We start from the raw sequence: 13,315 nt of genomic DNA, 5'->3' as shown, positions 1-13,315 counted from the left end.
ACTGAACCCACACCATTTTGGTAGCTTTTCTCTGGACCGCCTCCATCCTGTCTCTATCCCTTTTGAGATAAGGGCTTCAGAACTGAACACAGTACTTGAGGTGAGGCCTCACCACATTTTTCTTACTGGTTATTCCTCTCTCTATGCAGCCCAGCATTCTTCTGGCTTTAGCTATTGTCTTGTCACTTTGCTTAAATGGATATTTTTATTTATATCATTTTTTAAATGTCAGGGGGGGGGTTTTGTTTTTGGGTTTTTTTTTACCCTTGGGGCACAATAAGGTTAATTTCTCCATGGTAACATGTCCAAATTTTTGCTTAAACAAGGTGTATGATTTCCTCATTTTTCTCCGATTCTTGAATGCACAATACTATGTGAAAGATTTTACTACTTTTTTTTTTTTTGACTAGTTTATCCACAAGATTTTGGTTCTCTTACCAATCTGATCTACTTTATCCCATTATAATTAAAGCAAAGAAAACCCATCAGCTCCCATGACTGATAATGTACCACTGAATAAAAGTGGATCCTTCCCGTTACACATACCCATCAACTAAGATATTTCCTTTTCCTCATTACCTGTAAACCTCTGCCAAAAGCAAAAAACTTCAGGAAACTGCTGAGCGCAGTTATAGTAGGAAAGTGTCAGCCCTGAAGTACTCTGGGGTACTCTCCTTGTAGGATAAACCAGTTCACGAATGTTAGAGATGCCACTCTGGCTCTTGCCTCACTTTACTACAAGCAGTAAGTAAACAAACTTAGGAGATAAAATATTAAAACTGTCCTTTTTAATTCTGTGAGCTAACTATAAAAAAAATATAAATATAAATATATATATACATTGTAAACCGAGGTGATGTTACAAACGTGCCGCGGGATATAAAAACCCTTAAATATACATACATACACACACACACATATATATACATATATATAAATATACACACACACACACACACACACACAGTATTTATTGTCTTGGTACTTCATGGGTTCCTAATTATTACTTCTTTTGAAACCAAAGTAGAACCCAGACAGGAGAATGAAATGTTTGCTTCTAGTACTAGAAATCAAATGTTTTTGCAGTGGATCATATGAATATATTAAGTCTTTAAAGTGGATCCTGACTACAAAGAAAAATTTCCTTCCAATACTGTCTTATATTACCTTTACCCTCCATATATAGGATAATTCTTCATGCATGCAAACCTGTTACACTTGTACAAATGTACATAAATCCAGTGTAGGTTTAATTGCCACACTGAGTCATTAATTTCAGTCTTATTTTATAACCCATCATGACCAAAACAATTCAATTAGGAGCACAATTACTGCTATATTATTTCATCAGGATTTAATCATACTGTTTAGCTGTTAAGTGATAATTACATGTAATACACCATACTTTAAAAGACTAGCAAAAACTTTACTATTTGAGGGCACAAGTGAACTGTGTCAAAAAAATGCACTAAATAGGTGCATTAAACTAATATGTGCAAACATTATAAAAGAACGGAATAATTAGATTCTTTGCATGTTGTCATACCTGTGGACCAAAATCAAAGATGCTGATGTATATAAACTTTCAAGAATATACAGGTTCCTTGACTCGAAAGCTTGTGTTCATTTTTTGTCTTTTCTAATGTTGGTCCAATGAAAGATACCATAACCTGCAGGGATTTCAGTTTTCCATACTACCATACTGGAACTCACTAAACTACAAATATACACATTAAAATATATACCAGATTGTCCCAAATATAAGAAAGCCACAAATGTAAGATTACTTCATAAATCAGAACCAGGAAAAAAGTTTGCATTATAGAGTGTTTTTTTTTTACTTTTTAAAATAATTTTCTTTTGCTTACTTTGCTTTAACTTTTTCATTCTCCATTCTTCCCTAGCATCTTATCCCTCCCTCTAGCTTCTCCCCTTACCACCCCCACCTTGCATATCTTTTTTTTTTATTATTATTATTTATTTATTTTTTACAGGCTGCTGGGAGATGGCAAGGGTAGCAAAAGAAAGGTTCAGGTATAGTGTGAACATTTTAACTCACAATTAGTAAGGAAGTGTATATCCCCATTAACAGGATCCCTTTGGCTTGTGCCAGCAACGTGGTAGAAATAGGGCTAGGAAGAAAGGGAGAGACTGGCAAAATGGGTCCCACAGAGGCTGAAGAGACATCAGAAAGTGAGTCTATCTGCCTCTGATTTGGAGCCCAGGAATGGGAGGTTTTAAGTTTGCAGAGTTTGTTTTGCACTGCAGTAGGGTCAGGCATGCGGCAGCAAAGTAAGGTCTCTAAGACCTCATGAGCCATAACATCACGCAGCAAAGCAGCACCATATTGGCAGGGGGAGAGTACTAGCAGAATTTGGCCATGAATATAAATCGCAGTGGGCAGCTGCTGGGGCAGTTAAGCTAATGGTAGTGAGTTTGTATTACTCAAGGCCAGAGGCGGTAAAAGTCAGAATGTTGCTTCCAAATCCCATCATGCCAACTCATTCTTGCTTCCCTCGCTCCTCCTGCCTTCCTATCCTTAATTCCAGGAAGGAAGGCAGCCCGGGAACAGTATGGTGTCTTCCACAGTATTGGACTCTGAAAGGAGAAGATACTTTGACCACAAACATGAGATGGATTTTGATAGACAGAGACCTCACCAGACTTGTTAGTAGCAGGATTACATCCTTGTTTGTAGGATTCCAAGCAGCCTGGTTTTAATAGAGGCAGATTGTGTCAAACAAATTTGATAGATTTATTTCAACTGGGTGACTCTCCAACAAACTTCACCACACTACTAGAAAAAGAGATGAATGCTTTGTTCACCACATTTAATCCAACAATCTGTTGTAAAGACCCTTGCCCATCTTGGCTAACCAAACAAGCCAAATCAGGACTACTCCACCATATCCAGACCATCACCAACGGATCTGTAGCAGAGACCAAACTTCCTAAAAAGAGCAACAATAGACCCTCTGAAGAAACTAAACATAGACCCAAGTGACCAAAACTACTACGGCCCTGTCTCAAATCTTCCTAAACAAGATCATAGAGAAGGCAGTGCTATTGCAACTCTTGAATCATTTGCTAGTTGCCAGTGCCTTGGACCCAACCAATCTGGTTTCCAATCATGGCACATTAACGAAACCATACGAATCAGTCTGATGGATGAACTCTGGCTGTGCCAGGATTATGGACAGTTAGCAATATTAATTCTCTTGGATCTCCCAGAAGCCTCTGACACAACAGATCACAAAATCCTCATCATTAGATTGAGTGAACTAGGAGTGGCAGACCCAGCCTGGTTCACATCCTTTCTATATAACTTCACTCAAGCTTTAAACATTGGGAGCAGCTCTCTCTAAATCCTATGACATCTCTTTCCAGGGTGCCACAAGGCTCCATCTTATCACCTACACTACTAAACATTTATGTGGCACCCTTTGGAAAACTCAGAGACTGACAAATCAATTGCTCCTCCTATGCCAAACAGATATATAGTACTGATCCCGTGCAACACAAACCAAGCCCTAACCATTGACAACCTCAACAACTGCTAAATGAAAACTGCCAACTGGCTACACCAAAACAAACTGAGCCTAAACCCAAAAAAGACAGATGTTTTGGATTGTGAATAAAGAACCCAACTACCACCTCCCAAAAGTGACCTTTGCTGTAACAACCATATCCTTCAGCTCTCAAGTACAGAGTCTAAGTTTTATTCTGGACTCAACGTCACCAAAGCCCAGATCCAAGTACTTGTACAAGACAATTGATTTATATTGCATACAAAACACTGAGGCCTGCATGGTAGCAAAAGCAAACTAATATGACCATATAGCCCCTGTTGTAAAAACCTTACATTGGCTCCTGAAACTCAACTGCATGAAATTTAAGCACTTTGTCTCAGCCTATAAAACATTCAAAGGCCTGACAACAACCAAAGAGGGCCCTGAGAACCTTGGGAGTGAGCACCAAGGTGGTGGTATGGATTACAAACTGGTTAACAGATAGAAGCCAGCATGTGATGGTAAATGGAACCTTCTCTGAAGAGAGAACAGTGTTAAGCGGAGTGCTACAAGGATCGGTGTTGGGATTGGTTCGGTTTGACATTGCAGAAGGGATAGAAGGTAAAGTTTGTCTATTTGCGGTTGACACTAATACCTGTAACAGAGTGGACATGCCGGAAGGAGTAGAGAGAATGAGATGGGATTTAAGGAAGCTAGAAGAGTGGTCGAAGATATGGCAGCTGGGATTCAATTTCAAAAATGCAAAGTCATGCATCTGGGGTGAGGTAATCCAAAAGAGCTGTATGTGATGGGGGGTGAAGGGCTGTTGTGCATGGAGCAAGAGGGGTGATAGTGACTAGCAATCTGAAGACGGCAAAGCAACGTGACAAGGTGATAGCTAAAGCCAGAAGAATGCTGGGCTGCACAGAGAGGGGAATAACCAGTAAGAAAAAGGAGGTAATAATCCCCTTGCACAGGTCCTTGGTGAGGCCTCACCTGGAGTACTGTATTCAGTTCTTGAGACCATACCTCAAAAAGGACAGAGACAGGATGGAGGCGGTCCACAGAAGATTATTCCTCCAGGAATGATTCTCCAGGTCACCAGTTTTTTTCAAGCAGAAGAGAGTGTGGCTTTTGTGCAGGCCCTGCAGTTCAGCTTCTAGATGCAGCACTTTGTCTTCTAAATCAGAGACCCTTTGTTCAGTCTCCTGGATACACTGGCTGTAGGTGGTAAACTTGTTATTCAGCCCTTCTATTTGCTGGGAAAGGGCAGTGAAGTGGCCATCCAGTGCTACAATTACTGTAATTGCCACTGCGGAGGGGGAGCCGACTGCTCTGGTGCAAGGGTCACTGCATCATGGTAGGAAGACAGGGCTGCTTTGAGAACTCCTACCCGAAAGGCAGAATCTGCCTTGGCCTTCACCTCTAGCCTGTAGGATCTTATAAAGCAATAAAGGATGACCAAATGGCTACATTACAAATTCCTTTTGGGGATACCAATGATGCCTATGCCCTTATGGAATGTGCATGGAGCACTGCAGGGCCCTATCATCTATTGAGTAAATAGGCTAACTAGATTGCTTTCTTGAGCTACCTGGCCAGTATGACCTTTTGGAGGTTGCTTCTCCTTTTCTAGAGCCTCCATACAACATGAACAGTCTGCCTGTTTTCCAGAAGGAGTTAGTAACCTTCAGATATCTTAATAGTATGAGTCATATGTCTAGAAGGCAGAGCCTCCTGTCATTCTTCCAATCCTCACTGCCTCTAAAGGCTGAGAGGGAGCTGGACTAATTTAAGTGAAAGGGAGATGATATCTTGGGCAGGAAAGACTGAAAGGGTTGAAAGGTGACTACATCTGGAGAAAACATCAAATGGAGTCACTACATGAAAAAGATCTGTAATTCCAAAATGGAGAGATCCTTCAGGGATGCCTCTTATCAGTTTGAAAGAAGAGTCCACCAGGGTTTTAAGGATCAGTTTAAGTTCCCACTGAGGGACAAATGGATTAAAAATGGAGGGTGGATGCGCTTTGCCCCTTGTAAATTGTGAACTATATCTGGATGTGCAGCTACCTGCAAACTTTTAACCATCACCCTGTAACATGATATGACTGCTATTTGTACCTTCAGAGAATTGAGAGCTAGGCCCTTTCTAAAGGAAGCTCGAGATACATGCAACATCTGCCTTCCAAGGCAATGTCTTAAGTTTGCAAGAGAATCCTCAAACAGGTGCAAGTTTTGGATGTAGTCTAGGGAAGTAAGAAATCTTTTGTACCTTTAACATATGTATATGATTTCCTACATAGCTGTGCCCTATCCACCGCCAGGATATGTATAACCAGGAGGGATTTTCCATCAGTTCTGGGCCTTGCCATAGTAGCCCATGTCCCCTAGGAAGACATGGGGGGGGGGGGGGGCATCCAGGATCCTCATTAGGTCTGCATACAATAGTTGCCTAGACCAATCAAAGGCTATCGGGGTTGATCCTCTATCACTCTGCCAATAAGAGGCCAGGGAGGAAAGATGTAGGATAGGGTATCCTTTGGCTAAGGTTTGATTAGAACATCTATTCCACTGGATCCTCTTTCTTTCCTAATACTGAAAAACTGCTTGTTTGGGCATTTGCCTGGGTCACCATCAAGTCCATGAAAGGAGGGTTCCATCAGTTCACTATCTGCTGGAAATCTTCCTGACTGAGCTCCCACTCTCCTGGGTCTAGCCTGTTTATGGTGAGAAAGTCTACTTGGATATTCTCGCTTCCTGCAATGAGAGCTACTGAAAGGTGAAGCACATTTTGCTCTGTCCATGAGAAGAGTAGGCCTGATTCCTCCGCCAGCTAGGGGCTGCGGGTGCCTCTTTTCTCCTTTAAATATGCCACTGCTGTGGCATTATCTGACAAGATCCTGACTGCTCTACCTTTTATTATTGGGAGAAAGTGTCCTAGGATCTTGCTGATAGCCCTCATCGCTAAACTACTTATTGACCACAAAATCAGGCAGAGCCACCCAATAGTCCTTCCATCTGTGGCTCCAATACCACTGCCCTAAGCATGAATGGCTTTGTGACCTGTTTTCTCATGGAATAGTCCTATGATGGAGGGGCTGTAGAGACTATGGAACTTTGGGTTTGTTCACCTGCTTTGGGCTTGTCAAGCCTCCTTTGGCTCCACATAATCAGATGGCAAGGGATTGATTACAGGGGTGAGAGAAGAGGGATGAAAGAAGATTGACTGACTGGGAGATGTAAGAGGAGCTGAAGGGTGAGAAGGGATCTGCTGGGGGATTGTGAGACAATGGTTGGAGAGGAGGAAGTGAGGTTGGGAGATGATAGAGGGAATGGAGACTGTATGAGAGGGAGGAAAAAGAATCAGTTGGGGGTTATAAGAAGGGCTTGGGGGTGAAAGGATTAGCTGGGGGGATGTGAAAAGGACTGAAGGGGTGAGAGAGGGGGTAATCTAGGGAATTGACAGGAGCTATGGAATCCAAGAAGGAATCAGTTGAGAAGGCGAGAGGTGGTCTGCTGGGAGGAAGTGATTAAAAGAGGAGAAGATTCTCTGAAGGGGGTGAAGATTGAGAGAGGATCAGTTGCAGTACGGTGAGCACAAGAGTAGAGAGGAACCACACAGCTGTTTTAGTCACCTTCTGGGGTAATGTGAATTTTCAATGCTAAAATAGGGTCAAAGTTAAAATTTTGTGAACCCTTGCTTTATCACCCACTCTTGAAGGCTAACACACAGGAAAATACCTTTAAGGCATTGGAAGAAAAACAGTGGCTATCTCTAGGGACCACCCATCCTATCCCATGACCAGAACTACTGGCCTGATGGGATGAGGAATCACTGTAACCAGTTGCCTACCCAAATTGCTTTGGGGGGGGGGGGGGGGTCGGGGCAGGGAGAGTGCGTTTTTTTTTTTTTTTTGTTTGTTTTTTTTTTTTAGTATGAAAAGTTTTTTATTGAGTTTACAAGCCTATAACTGACAAGATGAGCGACAAGGGCGTGACTCTTCACCCTCGTCGCCAACATGCTCAAGAACAACAAGACTGTACAACCCCCAAACCCCCCCACCCCACCCCTCAAGGGAGAAGGTGGAGAGCCCACACTTACAAACTTCAGACAGATGGGAAATGGACAAAGGCTTCCCCTACCAGACCACTGGTCTCAATCGGGGACTTGGGAGCTGCACACAGTGTCCTCAGCCACTTAGCAGACACTGCTAAAGCAGACCCAAAAGGGAACCCAGGAGTCATGAGGCAGGCCACTGCTCAACCAGGCCCAAAAGAAAACCTGATAGTCACAATTCAGGTTTTTGCTCAGCCCTGAAGGGAACCCGGGAGTCATGATCCAGGGCTTTGCTCAACCAGGCTCCATAGAGAACCTTGGGAGTTTGAATCCAGGCCTACTGAACTAGGGAAATAATCATTAAAAAGTATTGCCTAGGAGCCAAGATCCTGCTCCATCAGGGGAAACAGCACACAAGCTATTGCCCTGAAAGCAAGCTCCACCAGGGACTGGAAACCAAGAAATTCTACTGCATCAGTCAAGCATGTGTCCACCATCTGCTGGAGATAGAGAAATGCTGGCTATTACTGTTGCAGCACCAGCCTATATACCAAGTGATGATGTCACTGAAAAAGGGGGTGTCCTCCATATCCATCTGCTAGTAGACTGAAATAACCCATTAGTCTGGACTAGTGTAACAGGATAAGGAAGTTACTATGTAACAACCTTACCACAGGTCATCTGAAGCATGGGACTCTATGGGGTAGATTTTTAAAGAAGCGCACACATCCATGTGTATGCGCCGATTTTATAACATGTGCACGTGTTATAAAATCATTGGGCCGCACGCACATGCGTGCCAGATTTTTTAATCCGCGAGCAGCATGCACAAGGGGGGGGGGGGTAGAATTCTGCAGATTTCACGTGGCAACACTTCCCAGTCTTCCCCAGTTCCCTCCCACCCCTATCTAACCTCCCTTCCCCACCCCCTAAATCTAACATACCTGCTTTTTTTTTTTTTTTTTTTTTTAAAGTGGAAGCAACTTGCGCACATCGGCTGACTGCCGGCACACACTTCCCCAGCACAGCAACAAATGGACGCTATACCAGCCACCTCCAGTCCCACCCCTCCCCCCCCGGACCGCCCCCTTTACAGGCCCCTGCACTTAATCGCATACCAGGGTTTACGCACGTGGCCGGGCCCATTTGAAAATAGGCCCGGCACACTTAAGGCCCAGGATTTATGTGCGGGGCCAAATTAAAATCTACCTGTATGTGAACATATTTTTGAAAACAGTTTACAACCTGAAATGTGAGAAGCCAAGTATTTTAACCCAATTGGGTGATTGTTTCTGTAACTGACAAAAAAAATGTTTGAGTGGTTTGTCAAAGCTATGAAATCACTCTTTTTAAAGGCTTTGAAACTCTCCTGCACAAATTTCATATTCACAGGAAAGTTTAAATAAAAATGTATATTGCATTGATATTCTTAAAAAGGTATTTTTAAATAAAGTCAAATTGCACACAAAAATTTCTAAAATAAATTTTCACTGCGAAATTTTTGGCAGATGACGATTAGTAGGTTAACTTTGTGGCTGGGACTTAGCCCAAAGATCCAAGTTTAATGCCAAAACTTTACAGGTAATTAGATTATGTCAATAACTGTACAATTAGATAAATGGTTCTTTGTTTGCAGAGAGCTTGGTGTTTGAAGAACAATTTCTAACGTAATTCTCCAGTTATTGCATGTATTTTTGTTCAGCGTGTGGTATGGGATTTTGTGCCACTTTGCACCTCACATAGTGCCTTTGGGGTGTTCATGACATGGTTCGTGCTATTTTTCTTCTCCCACTTGATTTGGGGTATTCATGCCACTGTTTTGTATTAAAAAAAAAAAAAAAAAGAGGGCAAAGCATTACAATGACTAAATCAATGTTTCTCAACACTCTCCTAGAATTACATATAACCAGTCGGGTTTTCAGGATATCCATAATGAATAGATAGGTTTGTAAACTTGGAGACCCAAGGTATACAAATACTCATAAGCATATTCACTGCATATTCTGAAAACCCGACTGGTTAGATGTGCCTCTAGACGAGCGTTGGGAAACACTGGACTAAACGAAGGATAATAAGGTTAATTTTCAAAAGGATCTAGCTACACAACTACAAAGTTAGCTGACTAGATCAGACTGGCTGAAAATTTAACCAAAACAGGATGCTCAATTCAGCTGCTTAAAAATTGGGAGGTACCAGAGACAGAGACAGGTTGGGAGAGGGAAGATAAGCATCTAGCACTGACTTTTAATGCTAGGCACCTAATTTCACCCAAACCTAGGCATGAAAATAGCAGGCCTAAATATAGGAGGCCTAGCTTTTGGGCTATCTAAAATTAGATGAATTTTCAGTCACAAACCCTAGCCACCTAGGTTTGGCTGAAAATTATCCTAAACTTAAGTATCCCAAACTTGGGCTGCCTAGGTCAGGTACTCAGTCTCTGCTGAAAACTAACCCCATTAGTAATATATTTTGCATTTTCATATTTATTTTTACTGACATGTGCCTCAAGGTTATTTTTGGCCCCTAGTTGTTGCTTCAGTTAAATACTCATATTATCATCAGCTTAGGATTTTCAATCTGGCTAGAAAGATTTTATTTTATTTATTTTAAAAACTTTTCTATACCGTGTTAAGCGGGTGCCATCACAACGGTTCACAATAAGGCACATAACTATATGTTGTATAAAGTGTCTAGAATTCTAACAATTAAACAGGTGCCATAAAATTACTGTAACATAGGATCATAATAAATATTTGGTGGGCAATATAAGTCATGTCCAGTTTTCTCTGTCTCAGCTATAAGGTAAAAGTACTACTTAACTCTGGTTCTTTGTTGTTTCAAAATTAAAGAAAGAATTTAGAATATACTCAAAATCCCATACCTAAACATTTCAGTCAGAGAATATGAAAGCTGCAAGTTTGCTTCTTGATAGCAGAACTTAAGATCAAATAACCCACAGCATTGAGGCAAGCTTCCCAGGAATTCCACAAGAACTGTCAGGGGAGCTAAGAGTAAAATTTATGATGAGTATTTCACATCAATTACAATTCAATATATCAAGCTCAGAAAGAGGAAAGCAATCTAAAAAAAACATCAGGCTGTAGGGTTGACTGAAAAAAGGAGACAAATATACAATGTTACATACTGAATTATTAGTCCAAATTAATTCTATATTACTAGATGTCGTCAAACAGCTTTTCACAAAAAGTAACAGCATCATAAACATAAAAGTAGAAAAAAAGTTAGAAAGAGTCACAAAAGGTTTTGTGTATGTGGGAGAAAATGCTTACTACATATGACTTTGCATATTCTTCATAAACTATCACAATGGCAAATGAGAAGATAGGTCATTAAAACCACCCAAAACAAAGACTGTAGATTCCTAATATACTTACTGGATACCAATCCTAGGTCAGTTATAGCAACTCATTCTAATTACAAGAAAAATGACATTAGTCCATCTACCCAACAGGCGGGTGCTTGCAATTTACTTAAGTATTCATGTGGAAACTGTGCAATATCTGCTTTAGAAGAAAGATTCTATATAAGCACTAATATGACACGTCTGTTGGGAAGAGAGATATAAATATTTGTATACATAAAAGCAAAGGGCTAATTTTCAATTTCAATAATTTCAGACTTGGCAGCAGTTTATGTAGTATTTCACCTGTTTGCCAAATATTAAGGTTTTGTGCAGCAAAATGCTCCATTTGCAAAAGTGTTTTAAGGGATGAACATTGACCGGTGGCTTGGTTCCAGACTCTCTGTATACTTTTCCTCTGATGAGAAAATGTACTGCTTTTTCTACATCAGGCCTGCTGATGTAAAATAAATTGAGACTATGCTTTGAACAGGTGCCAAGCAGGTGCAATTTATATGGCAACATCATAAATCATAATTCTGGGTATTCTTGCAATAACAAACTAGTTATTTTATCAAGATATTTTACTGTACATTGCAATTTGCTTTACATCATACTTGATATCTGAGAGTCTGCATGTTTACAAAGGGTTTAATATCAATGTATCTTTTCTAGATTACTTTAATGTTAAATATTGTCCTTTTGTTCCTAATAAGAGAATAATCTGACACTGACGACGGAGCTCCAAAAAGTAAAAATTGGAATTCTTTAATAATCAGCAGTGTTGCTAAAATATACAGAAAGGTGCATAATTAAACAGGCGTTTAAAAAAAATATAAACGTCTTCAACTGAAACAACCCAAAGTAGAATATTCCAGAAACACGAGAAATAAAACTGTAGAACGAACAGAGCCAAGCATTCAGCTTCTTATCTAGCTATGAGAGTTTTCAAAATCAAAGCCAAATTGCATGCTCAAAAAAATAAGATTGAATTTATGGAAGACATTTAAAGCTACACTTATTCAGAAAGAGAGAGACTAATAAGGCAGATAGATCATACAAAACCCACCTAAGCTGCTTAATTTGCTTCTTTGTGGAATAACACAGATGAGGAGTGGCCAACTACAATACTCAAGAGCCACAAACAGGCCTAGTTTTTAAGATCTCCATAATGAATATGTATGAGACATTTTTATACAATGAAGGCGGTGAACATGTATATCTTTATATACATGTTCACCGCCTTCTACAATAGTAGAAGATATACAAACATAATCCCTTAAGATATTACAATAACAAAATGAGAAAGGGAACAAAATTTAGCAATTTTATTACCATACACATTTAACAATATCTTTATATACAAATAAACAATCACCTGAGCCATGCATTACATTATACCTTAAAGTTAAACAATTATGATTATATCAATCCCTGAAACATCACAATTCACACACTCATACATGAGTCACACAACCTATAAATAGCTGGTATGTATCAATGCAATGTCAAAAATGTGTGAACAAGCTTGTCTTTTCTTTTTATGAAATACAGTTAATCAAATGGGGATTACCATCATTTGATTAAATGTGGTATTTCATAAAAAGAAAAAAGTTTACAAAATTTAAATAAAAATTTTATATTTTGGTATGAACTGTATGTGTATTGAAACAATGTGTATGGTGGGTATGTGGTTTTCATGTACAAGTGTGAAATGTGATATTTTTAGAGACTGATATATCATGCATAAATTTAAGATATAATGTAATGTCTCAGGTGATTACATGTTTTTGTATATAAAGACACTTAAATGTGCATTGCAATAAAATCACTAAATTGTTTGTTGCCTCAATTTGTTACAAAGTTAAACATGACATTTTGCTCCAATTTTTAATTCATAATTAGTATTTGCTAATTTTAACAGATAAAAAAAAAAAACAAAAAAGAATACGGTCTGTGCAAAAGTTTGAACACCCTGTCAGGTGAATCATTACTACTTGTTTTAAAAAGTTAATAAGGCCCAAAATGTTGACTCATAGGTCTTCAATTAGTCAGAAGAAAATTCTATGGTTAAATAAAACCTCTGACCCCTCCAACCTCTCCGATTGTAACTGTTGTTCAGTCTACTTTCAATACCAATGGACTCCTCTATGCAGCTGTCTGAGCATTTGAAAAAAAGACAAGTCAATCTTTGAAACCAGGGGAAGGCTATTTTAAAAAAAAAATAAAAATTAAAATCTCCAAATGCTTTCAGCTACCAATTTCAACTTTCAGAAACATTAAGAAATGAAGTTAGCATTTCTTAGATGGTTGCAGTTGAACAATTCAATTAGTTTCATAGAAACATAGAAATGACAGCAGAAGAAGACCAAAACGGCCCATCCAG

General features: G+C 39.7%; 1 protein-coding gene across 8 annotated transcripts in view; it reads right to left on the bottom strand.

The window, feature by feature from the left end:
* PJA2 (praja ring finger ubiquitin ligase 2) overlaps positions 1 to 13,315 on the bottom strand; it is a 269,482-nt gene that overhangs the window by 223,466 nt on the left and 32,701 nt on the right. Inside the window, exon 1 of one of the 8 annotated variants that reach the window (XM_029572090.1) lies at positions 10,450 to 10,470. The exons of the other annotated variants lie outside the window; for them this stretch is intronic. The gene's annotated coding sequence lies outside the window, so the exon portion shown is untranslated. Of the gene's footprint in view, positions 1 to 10,449; positions 10,471 to 13,315 lie in introns of those variants that run through there. 8 annotated transcript variants of the gene reach the window in all.

The sequence above is a fragment of the Rhinatrema bivittatum genome, chromosome 1 (genome assembly GCF_901001135.1).
Source record: "Rhinatrema bivittatum chromosome 1, aRhiBiv1.1, whole genome shotgun sequence".
In the NCBI taxonomy this organism is placed as follows: Eukaryota; Metazoa; Chordata; class Amphibia; order Gymnophiona; family Rhinatrematidae; genus Rhinatrema; species Rhinatrema bivittatum.
Note: the sequence above shows the minus strand (reverse complement) of the source record. Positions and strands in the feature narration are given on the sequence as shown.